At 36.8% G+C, this 11,934-nt stretch overlaps 1 protein-coding gene across 7 annotated transcripts in view; it reads right to left on the reverse strand.

The window, feature by feature from the left end:
- FTCDNL1 (formiminotransferase cyclodeaminase N-terminal like) overlaps positions 1-11,934 on the reverse strand; it is a 175,501-nt gene that overhangs the window by 117,286 nt on the left and 46,281 nt on the right. The window lies entirely within an intron of this gene.

Below are 11,934 nucleotides of genomic sequence, written 5' to 3' on the forward strand. Positions count from 1 at the left end.
TAAAAACTACTCAAAAGCCAGATAGTGATAAAAGTGAAACAGGATGCATTTTAACCACAGATATAAAAGAGATTAAAAATTATGAAAATACTATATGTAACTTCATAGCAAACAATTTGAAAATCTAGAGGAAATGGATGATTTCCTAAGTGAATACAAATCACCAAAATCGACCTAAAAAGTAAAAACTTAAATATGATAATTACCACACAGAGAGCTATCATTGAAAAAGTCAACAGGGCAATATGTTTTTATCCCATCTTTCAACAATTAGAGTTGCAAACACACTTAAATTATTCCAGACTATAGCAAAAGATGGAAAGCTCTTGAATTTATTTCAAGCATAACTTTAATATCAAAATCTACTAAAGATGGTAACACAAAAATGAAAAAAAACTTAGATCAATTTCACTATAAATATAGGTACAATTCTAAACATAATATTAGCAAAAATAGAACCAATGTGCCAAAGGAGTAGTTAATACAACTAAGGGCAGTTTATTTAAGGAATGTAAAGTGGTTTAATGTCAGAAAATCTATCACATAATTACTTACATCCACACATTTAAGAAAAAAAATCATTGGAAATATTAATAAATGCCAAAATGATATTTGATATGATTCAGCAGGCACCTCCAATTATAAAAACTCTAAGAATAATAGCAACAGAAGAAAACAACCTACAATAGAATATTTACTAAAAATCAAGAGTACATATTATCCTAAATGGGAAAACATCGCAAGTATCTTAATTAAAATTAGGAACTTAGCAGATATGCTCAGTATCATCATTACTATTTAATCCTGTCTTGAGGATTTTTGAAGAAAATAAAACATCTAATATAAAAATTAGAAAAGAAGATATAAAACTATGTATTTTCTATCAGTAATATGAATGCATGACCAGGAAGCCTATGAGAAATGCAAGTTTAAAAAAAAAAAAAACCTTTAAAATTAACAAAATTGGCAAGATAGCTGGATATAAGATAAATATCTAAATATCAATATCTTTTCTCCATTTAGGTACTATAAATGATAAATATATTTATAGTAGCAACAATAAAATACTTAGAATAAATTTTCCAAAAAAGATACAGGACCTCTTTGAAAAGGACCATAACACTATTGAAAAATGTCAAATAACATCTGGCTAGTGGAAGGACATATCAGGTTCTTGACTGAGAAGACATAATTTCATAAAAATGTCAATTCCTAAATGTAATGCCATTCCAATTAGAATTTCAACAGGATTTTGTTTTGGGGAGGTAGGAAAAGAATTAGATAATTTTATCTTAAAATACTTTTTGGAAGGGCTATGTAAAAAACAATTTTTAGGGACTTCCCTGGCAGTCCAGTGGTTAAGACTCTGTGCTTCTACTGCAGGGTTCAATCCCCGGTTGGGGAACTAAGATTCTGCATGCAGCGTGGTGTGGGCAAAAGAAAAAAAATTTTTTTTAACTTATGTATTGCATAAAACATCTGCAAGGCAAGAAAGAACAATAGATATAGAAAAAACTTATGTGCATCAGAGATGATATAGAAAGGGGTGTGTTTGTAATATACAAAGAGATCTCACAATTTGATTTTTTTAAAAGGTAGAATCTAATAAATGGGTGAGGATATGAATAGGCAATTCTTATATAGATACAATTTTTCAATAAACATATTCTTTAAACTCATCCAAATTGTCTGCCAACAAATTCACTAACAGTCAGGAAGAGGCAAATTAAATCAACAATAAAATTTTACTTTACACCTATCAGAGTAGCAAAAACTAAAGAGAATTATAACACTTGTTGCAGTAGGGACACAGAGAAAAATACTCCCAGGTATTGCTAGGTACGAATATAACGTATTACTGTCCTTTGGGAAAGTAACATGGTAACTTCTATGAAAATTTAAAATACATAATAAATTCCTTGACCCTGCAATCCCAACTTCTTGGACTCTGGCCCATGGAAATAAAAACACCACCAGTGAGGACAAATTACAGTGATGTTTATTAAAGCATTATTTATAGTAGAAAAAATAGAAATGAAGTGGTTAAATAAATTATGGCCTATTTACCACATAGAATATTAAGTAGCCATTAAAAGGAATAAATAGGAACTATTGTATATCAATTAATTTGGAAAGATTTCCATGAAATACTGCTTTATTTTTGTAAATGCATATATAGATCTGTATATAATTGTATGAAAACAGAGGGGAAAAATGAAAGGATACTTATCATTTGTTAACACTGCCTACTGGGGGAAGGAAGAAGAGAAGTGAGATGTGGGGACCCAGCAAAAAGAGGAAGAGAAAAAGGAGATTTTACTTTAAGAGTGTGAACATGATCAAATTATACATTTATGTAAAGTTATAAACCTACATGTGAGTATACCAAAAAAATTTTTTTTGAATAGGAAAATCTAAACGTCACCTATTGGATTGTGATTGAAAAAACATGAAACTGAAGTAAGACCCAGGGGAAGGACAACACCATAAAGCACTACAATTTAGTTACTATGGTAACCTGCAAAGTATTTTTTGCAGAGCTGTTCTCATAGTTCCCACACGTACAATCAAAACAAATATGCTAAACATTAAAATTTAAAGAGAATTGGTCATTTTATGTGTTGTATTAACACATTTAATAGTGTCATTGTACATAATGTGAAATTTATGTTAAATCCGTATAATATTATACAGTAAAGGCCATCTATTTTGTTTACTCTGATGACTGTGGTTTCCAAAGGACTAAGAGTATAAAGAAAAAATTTTGATGCTACAGAACAAGGTGATGAGAGAGGCTACATGCAAATATAAGGTGTCCTTTTCAAACACATATATGCACGCAGGTATACCTCTATACCTATTCTTATATACTATATGCTACACTGTATTTGTATATGCTATCAGATTTGAAAAAATCACATCACTTATGTGAGTTCATTTTCATACTGGTACTAGAAGAATTAATTATATTACCCCCTTTAGAAGATAAAAACACATAGATAAATAATGGGGAGGGTTTTCCATTATGAATTTTGTCTTTTTTCTCCTTACAATTTTATGTGTAAAAAACAATTCACTGTGAATTTTGTTAAAAAGAATAAAACCTAAAAGCCTAAAAAATGATGGAAGATGTAATTTGGGGAAAACTATAATTTTTCCATTATACTTGATGAATTAACAATTTTCACAAATATGAAGTCCCAAAGCAATTGTGCAAGAAGGTCTCTCAAAGTAGTAGGTCTTTCGTTAAATTTGGAAATAATTGATACTAGATTTTAAAGGGCATGGAAGATTGTTTCTCACTAGAGATCTCACTTCTATCCAACCAAATCTGGTATTCCTTTTGTTGAAAGTGCCTGTCCCGTTCTTCAAACTTTACTTCCTTCTTCAAGAAGCCTGCCCAGACTCCCTCCGGCAGCACAGGATTTTTTACTCTTACCATTATTCTCACTTACTGTTGCTATATTAGGTGGCTTGCATACTCTTCTCCCTGCTGACTATGAGCTAGCTCCTTGAGGGCAAAAACCAAGGCCTGGGACTTTCTAGACCTTCAGTGTTGACTGCATACATGCCTACCAACAGCCCATTTAGGTACCGTTTATTTCCTATTTCTGTGCTCTTGCTTATGTTATCTCATTCTTCAATATTCTCACCCTTCTCAATAATTTGTGTTTCCTGAAAAACTGAATTTCCTCTGATGATTTCTTATTTCTACAGACCATTTATGCCCAGCATAGAGATTTGTCTCCTTCTTGTGTCCATGCACTGCTTCAAATTGTTCTCTAATTACTCCACATGTGCATACTTTGTATCCAAAGCTAGATCCTAGACAAAAACCATGGGGACTGTTTTTAAAATTTTCAAATATCCTAGTACCAAGCACAAGTAATTTAATCATCAATTCTGGTTCAATTAAGGAAGTCATCTTTTTTTCTCTCTCTAGATTCTCATTGTACTCTCAAATATGTTATTAAATTTAGAATTCTTTGATTTGTATTTAATGGATGGATTCAGGGGCACACACACAAACAGAGTGACCTCAAAATGCTTCTGGAATCACACAATGGCCAGAGGAGACCCTGGGAAAGTGATGAAATGAGGCTTTCTTCATCTCCCTGCAAGCAGACTCAAGTTCCTTTCTCTTACTGGAGACAGGCCTTGATCCTAATTGCCACACTTGTACATGTGAAATTAACATCTCAAACTGCCTGCGAGTATCTCTCTGCCCAAAGTTCCCTCAGAAACATAACAAGACTGTTGGAAATGTAAATAACGCATGAGGTTGAAAAAAAATAATAAATTAGGTGAGATAGGAATAAAGGACATATAACCCAAGGCATAGTTCTTGTCTGGCTTTCCATAGAAACCCTCTGGGGGTTAATGCAAGTTGCCTGGGAATAGATTGAGGAGGGGGATATTTACTTGAGAAGCAACTGACAGAAACATAAAACATATATGAATGTTCATTGTCCATTTAAAAAATAATAAAATTACCAAAAACAAACTAGAGAACAAAGGAAGGGATAAAAGTATTTTTGAAGTTTGGTGAAGTACATTTTTATACAGTCATTTTGCCCTTGTGAATCTTTACCACAAAATCTTATCCATTCTTCAAAGCTAACCATGATTTGATTACAAAGACAGTTAAAACTCTAAGCCAATTTTTGATCTAGACCTTTTCATTTTAAAAAAGTAGAATCCAGTATTAAAATAAATGCATAGCACACATGAATGAAGAGAGGGTCTAAATGGCTACTGGAGTGATATTTCCCCCTAAACATATGGCATTGACATCTAGAACACACAAACACTTGGGCCAAGACCTAAAACCAGCTGTAATGTGAATCTGCTAAAGAAGTAGAGAAAATTCCTGTGTTGCATTAAACTTCAGTTTCCTTCCAGAGCTATTATTTTAACATACTCATTATATGTGCACTTCACTTTGCTATCATTTTTTTTCTCTGCAAGGTTAGTTTAAAGAGTAGGACCAAAACCTTACAGAAAGGAGCAACATGAAGAGGAAAATCTGCATTGCTAATCATCCCAGTTGAAGATCACTTTTCCATACACTGATGTTCAAATGAATCAGTACCCCACCTGACATGTCTTAGATGGATAGAAATCCCTAAACTTCATCACTGAAAATACAGATGACCTAAAAAACACATAATTCCAGATGAATAGTAATGGATATTAATCTCATTAATATTATCTGTTTGAGTACAGACTGGTAGAAAAGGTGGGAGCTGGCAAATTTTTATTTTCTCATAAATTTTTTATATTTTCAAGTGTAACTAAAGAAAAATTTTGACTTGGACTGTTGCAAAATGCCCAACCCAACACCTGCCACATGGGCATTCAATAAATAGTAGAGGGCAAAATTATTTTTCTAGAATGGTATTTACTGGAGAATCAGGGACCCTTTGACCTGAATACTCTTGTAAGCTGTCTCTTCCCCACTTGTGATGCCGTGTCAAACATGATCACTCAATACAAGGTTAACTAGAGAGGAGGGTTTTGTCTGGTTTATTCCCGCTGTCCTACTGCCTCGCCTTTCCTCCATACAAGTATGCTGTGTTCTTTCTGTCCTATCTCAGCTCAAAAGGCATCTATCAAATAGGCCTTCTCTGACCATCTTACAAAAATGCAAACACACCCTAGATCCTCACATCCTCCTTATTCTGCTTTTTATTTCTATGTAGTAATTAGCATCATATGACAGCTTTTCTATTTACTTGCTTATTTATAAACTATCAGTACAAAGCAAGTTCCCTGAGGGCAGGGGTCTTGTCTCATTCACAGCTCCATCTCCTAGAACAAACACTGCCCCACCACAGAAGATCCTCAATAGGTAGTTACTGAATAAATTCTTTTCTGAGAAGAATAAGCTGCCTCCTGCCAGGTAATGACCTGAAAGCACCAATACACTGGTACCTCTTCCAAACCCACTGTGGGATTTTCTTCAAGGAGGGGATCTCTGTGCTCACTTTCAGGCTGAAAATGACAATGCAGAGTTTGGGGAATGCTTGTCTCTCTGATCTGTCTATAGCACACTGTCATTCATCCTCTTTTTACTTGTTTGGGTCCTGTCTCTCTTAATTTCAGGCTTTTAGGAAAAAGCACCGTGTCTATATGATTTTCTACCACCAATAACTTTTAGGTGCTTAGTAAATGCTGAGAGGTGATTTTTGCTTTTGTGGAAAACATGCAGCCCTCTGAATTGTAGCTTATTAAAGACAATCTTTACATTCTAGAAATGGTACACTACATGTTGGGTGATATCGTCTATGTCTTCCAGAGATTTATGCTATAAAAAAGATACAATAGAACACATGAAGTGACTGTGATTTTTAACATTTTAAACAGGATTAAAAGTAATTTTGCACCTTTTTGTCACTGTCATTTAAAATTTGGTGTAAGTTCATCATGGTGACAATAAAAACAATGAATATACCAAATAATTCAGAAAAAGCATAATTTTACCTGAATTATTTAGAATGGCTGCTCCAAATTGCTACTTTCCTATGTATCATATTAAATAATGACTAAAAAAAAATCAATAGTAAACAAAATATTCTCATTCAGTGGACTTATCCCTAACTGAAGTATCTTTCCCCAGCACATAATATCATTGGAGTAAAAATATGTGAACTGTATTTATAAAACTCACAAATTGTATACTACCTAAAACTGACTTCATGTGATTACAATTAAGAGACTATTGACCTTCTGGATATTGAGTGCACTTGGTTTTAACTTTAAACAATCAACTCTAGGTCAGTCACTTCTTCAAGTCGATGTCCAGATTTTAATGGGTAATTGAAGATTTCAGATCACATACTCATAAGCTGATTAATTGTGATTGACACAGTCCCTGATGCTAAAGTCTGGATCAATGGCAAATTTACTCATATTACAAAATTTGTTCATGTAGCGATTTTCTTTTTTTAAGTGCTATTCTTTAAAAAAACAAAAGAAAACCAATTTGTTTACCCCAAAATGCCCCTTCTGGCTCAGAAAACAAGCAGTAAATATTTAATAGCCTTTTAAATGTCTAATCCTTTAAAAAGTAAACTGTATTAAATTGTAGGACTCAATTCTTTAAGCCACCTGGATCAACTCTACACTGGTGAGATCTAAATGTGAGCAGTAACTCTCTCTCCTTTGCAGCTGCTCATGAAACTGACACTAAATATTCCAGAAAAAAAGTAAAATATAAACAAATCCTACATTTTATTTTATTAAATATTAGAATCACAACCACAATTATAGCAATAGAGCATTATTGATAGGTAGTATGTTTGCTCATAAGCTATAGTAATCATTTCTAATGAGAAATATGATATTGAATAGTTATAAAAGATATACTTTCAATTTCATTTTCAATCTATGTTCATTAGCAACAGTGGAGGCTAAATCTTATTTAAGTAGAAATGAATTTCAATATGCAGGATGAATGAATCAATTTATACTGCAGTTGAAATTCCACAAGATAAACATATATTTAGTCTAAGTAAGTAAAATCTCCATCTTCCACTGTCTGGGTAGGAATACCTGAAATTTCATGCTTTTGAGGGCTTTACTTCTTTTTTTTATTTACAAAAAAGTCACAAACTCAAAATGCTATTTTAAAATCAAAGAAATCTGTTCTGAATCTCATTTTACTATTTAATAGAGCAGCTGAAAAATGACTTAAAGATGTGGCCATATGGTGTGAAAATCCAGAATCAAGGAAAGAATGAGATACTGCAAACATGTAAAAAGCAACAAGAGGAGGCAGCTCTGAGCTCAGTTGAGAATGAAACGCCGATGATGGACTGTCTTTTATTGATGACATTTGAGGACACTGGCTCACTGGTGTTTTCCAAAACATGAATTCTGCATTTCAAGTGTGTGAGAGATTTAGCTAGAAATTCTCCTTCCCTCAGCCTGCGGTTGTTTGCACAGAAAGACTCCATAGAATAAATTATTGAACCTTCCAGCACAGCTCAATTAACTGAATGAAGCAGGGAGAGAAAAGCTCCAATCTGGTAATCACAGAACAGAACCTGGCATCCTTTTTGCTTAAAGAGTATACAAGTGGATCACAGCGCATTTAAGAGATGGTCTGAATCTAAGAATAATGACAATACGAAGAGGTGGGAGGCACTCAGACTAACACTTTGCCCTCTGCTGACCTTTCCTTGGGAAGTCAGAGTCAGGTGTTTGCATTCTGGAGTCACTTTATTGCCTGTCTTCATGAAGAATTTTGGTGTCTCCACCCTGTTTCCCCAGCCTCACACATAAGCTGAGCCAAACTGTATTCCCCGGAAGTTCCAAATGGTTCCTTCCCTTAAATGCAACGCCTCAATGTAACTCAACTTTATGCAACAAAACCTCAAGTCGGATGACGAACAATTAAGCCATCTATGCCTAAAGAATTGACCAGTTCTGACCCACCTCCAGTGTTCTGAATTCAGTTATTTGTCCATTAATTCATTCAACAAAGTTTTTCTCACGCCAGGCACTGGTATTACCAATGTGAATAAAACAGTCTCAAAGAGCTCACAGTCTAGGGAGGAAAACACCCTTGCAAACAAAATTTATAACAGATTAGTTAAATATGCCAGCCAAGGTACACACAGTTTCCAGAGGGGACTTCTGAATTGGGGAAATGCTACAGGTTCTGTTGAGTTATGGTTTACCCAAATCCACAGAGCAATTTTAGATTTAATTTCTTAGGAACATGTGGATGCTTTGAAGGCATCTGAGACATTTCCTTTGCCACCTTGAGAGTAAAGTGTGGTCCTTCCTACCCAGCCCTTCCCCTTAATTCCAGCATGTGGGCAGGTGGCAGAGGAAGCTCCGAAGGGGACCACTCTGAGGTTGCCTTGCAGACAAAGAACTTAGACTCTGCTCCTTGGCTCTCCCAAACCACTTGGTGACAAGACAACAATAAAGGAGGAATAATGCTAACAATCGCAGGGTTTGCTTACACATTAAAAACTGACTACTGCCCTCAACCATACATGACCCCACAGTCAAATAAGTCAGTAGCTGTGGAAGTTGAGAAAACCACAGCTTAAAGGCTGAAAGACCCACATTGTACCAGTGGTGTTTCCTTAAAAACAGACAATATCCTCGTCAGTAGAAAGTGCTGAAAACACAAAGAATGACTGAAAGACAGGAGGGGTGCACACGTGAGAAAGCAAAGAGATGTTTGCGAGAGCTGAGAGGAAATCCTGACACACCAACCTGACCCTCTCCCCACAAAATCACTAGGGTCTCCTTTCAGCCCAAGGCTCCCTACTGCCTGGGGAATCTGGCCTCATTCCAACAGCAGTGCCCTCATGTGCTGAACTGAAAATAAAACAAAGGATGCCATTCATCATATTTTTCAACAACTGGTTTCTTTTCTTAGTTTGGAAGAAAAACTTGGCAATCATAAAGCTCAGTTTTTTATTTTTATATATTTTTTTCTTGGTGACAAAATAAACTGAAAAAGAAAAAAAAATGCCCAATGGTAAGAAAAGAAAAATATACAAGACCCTTCAGAGCTCAGTTGGCCACACACTGCCATTCGGCTGACACCAAAGCGTGGAATGCAACACTCTTAAGTTCTCCCAACCCAAAGGGCCAGCTGCCTTCTGCTTCTGTAAGATGTGGCTACTTAGGGAAATTCACATAGGCTCCCAGTGTTAACTATGCTGCATATTTACTTTAATCAAAGTGACATTTCCCAGATGGTGTCATCAGAAAACCTCATCTGAAATGAGGAGTATAAGAGAACTCAGTTGTATATTCTGGGGAAAATTGGATACAGGTGTTCCCCCATTTTAAGATGCCTCAGTTTACGAAAATATAAAATGATGAAACAGATACATTTATGACATGTGACGAGCACCCCCGCCCCCTTAGAAATGGGTGCCTGGTACCTAGAATGGGTATCAGGCAGCCACAGGAAGGTGAGAATGAATAAATGATAACACCTCTCCATTACCAACTGCACCATCCCCACGCTCTCTGGTGTTAACTCTGAGCCCAATGTTTTGTGGTTCCCAGGACCCCCTCAGACACCTCCACCTGGCGTGGGGAGAGGAGGAATGGTGAGAAAGAAAGTGTTTGAAGCAAGAAGCCGCTCCAAGGTACCTCTGAAAATTAGTAGACCTAAAGGATCGAATTCCCTGACTATACATGCTGAGCCCCTATGCTGTAAACGAAACAGACGGCTTCCTCCATGGAGGGTGAAGCATAATGATGACATTTACTTTAGTAATTAAATTATTGTGATGTGGGCTTTGAAAGAAAGGACAGGCATTATGAAGTCTATAACCTAACCTAGTGGTCTTAGAAGATGTTTCCGAGGAAATGACTCATTGCTCCAGAAATTAGAGAGCAATAGGTAAAAAGCACAAACTTTAGAATGGACAGACTAAATGGAAACCTGGTCTTGCAACTTAGCAGCTGTATGACCTTAAGGAAGTTACTTAACCTCTCTGAGCCTCAGTTTTTTGTTTTTCCTCCAAAACTTATGCATTTCTGGTGCTGGGTACCGGAAGACATATTCATTTGTGACAACCTTTTGGTCCTGCTTTGTGTGTCACAACACTGCGTAAGCCATCGCAGTGGGAGAGAGGAGTATTCCTGGAAGCCATTCCCCCACTGGGAGAGTTGGCAGTAACTTAACTACGCATGGAAGTGACTATGAACCACATAAATATATCACACTAAATCCTAATTATCCCCAACTCAACCTCCCTTTAACTGGGTCCAAAAATGCCCATGGCCACTCCCAGAACCAGCTACATAATTTGTGCGGCTCAGTGCGAATGGAAAATTATTCAGAATTTCAGTGACAGCAGAGCACTGAACCAGCACAGGATCCCGTGCTACTGCACAGGCTGTAAGTCCACGAGGCCGACCCTGGCCACTCCAATACCACCTGTCATGAGGAGAAGTTTAATAAAGTATAATTGGGAATATACAGCAGTTTCAACAAATTGTGGCTAAAATATCTTAGGTTTCCAAGTTTTACAAAATCATACAACACTATGAGCTTATTACCAGGGCCTGTCCCAGGCTTCACAGGGGCTTCACACAAGTGACAGCACTTGCAGCTTAAGCTTCATTAGCATTGTGGTAAATCTGCCCTGCTAAAATACAGTAGGTGCTCAGTAAATACTAGTGAATGAAGCCTTATCCTCAGAGACTTTACAGTCTAGCCAGCAAGCCAAACAAGAGATCAATTAAAGCCCTGCCACAACTCAACAAAATCAAGTCCAAAAAATATAACGGCATGAAATGTGGGGATGTGAATTCAGAGTAGAACAAATAACCCAAGTGACTCTAGGCGGTCTGCCAGCCAGGAGTTCTGGGGTATTGACTGCACAATCCAGATGTGCCCTGGTGCTAGCTGCAGTTTTGGCACCATCTGGTGGCAATATCCTTCCCTGACTTAAACAGAGACGGGGACCATTCTGGGTCCTACAGACATCGTGGCTCTTTCAGGACTGTGAGAGTGATTCCAGGAATCTCCCAATTAATTGTAGCAAGTTTTGTGGCTCAATCTGCAGAAATTCATCTGGGAGAAATCTGGGGATGTGGGGATTCTTCCTCCACTTCCGCACTTGGTGAGGCATGGCTGTGCTTAGCAGCACTGAATCAGTCCTGCGGAGGAGACACTGACAGTCCAGGGAAGGAAGCTATGAAACTAGATGCTGATGGATCTTCCAGGTACAGGAAGGAATAAATGGGCAAGAACTCAGTATATGATAATTGTGTAAAAGACAGATCTCGAAGAGATTTTTTTTTTTTTTTTTTTTTTTTTTTGTGGTATGCGGGCCTCTCACTGTTGTGGCCTCTCCCATTGCGGAGCACAGGCTCCGGACGCACAGGCTCAGTGGCCATGGCTCACGGGCCCAGCTGCTCCACGGCAAGTGGGATCTTCCCGGACCG

Source organism: Kogia breviceps, chromosome 2 (assembly GCF_026419965.1).
Source record: "Kogia breviceps isolate mKogBre1 chromosome 2, mKogBre1 haplotype 1, whole genome shotgun sequence".
Classification (NCBI taxonomy): domain Eukaryota; kingdom Metazoa; phylum Chordata; class Mammalia; order Artiodactyla; family Physeteridae; genus Kogia; species Kogia breviceps.